The following is a 276-nucleotide window of genomic DNA, read 5'->3' on the forward strand; positions in this document are numbered from 1 at the left end:
AGGCTGAGGCAGGAGAATCGCTTGAACCCAGGAGGCGGAGGTTGCAGTGAGCCCAGATCGTGCCACTGCACTCCAGCCTGGGCGACCACAGTGAAACTCCATCTGAAAACATAAAACAAAACAAAACAAAACAAAACAAAAAACCTGTTTCTGACCGGGCGCAGCGGCTCACGCCTGTAATCCCAGCACTTTGGCAGGCCGAGAACGGTGGATCACTTGAGGTCAGGAGCTCGAGACCAGCCTGGCCAACATGGTGAAACCCCATCTCTACTAAAA

General features: G+C 53.3%; 1 protein-coding gene across 1 annotated transcript in view; it reads left to right on the forward strand.

Annotated features, from left to right (window-relative positions):
• CRLF2 (cytokine receptor like factor 2) overlaps positions 1 to 276 on the forward strand; it is a 37,801-nt gene that overhangs the window by 364 nt on the left and 37,161 nt on the right. The window lies entirely within an intron of this gene.

This window comes from Piliocolobus tephrosceles, chromosome Y (assembly GCF_002776525.5).
Source record: "Piliocolobus tephrosceles isolate RC106 chromosome Y, ASM277652v3, whole genome shotgun sequence".
NCBI classification, from domain to species: domain Eukaryota; kingdom Metazoa; phylum Chordata; class Mammalia; order Primates; family Cercopithecidae; genus Piliocolobus; species Piliocolobus tephrosceles.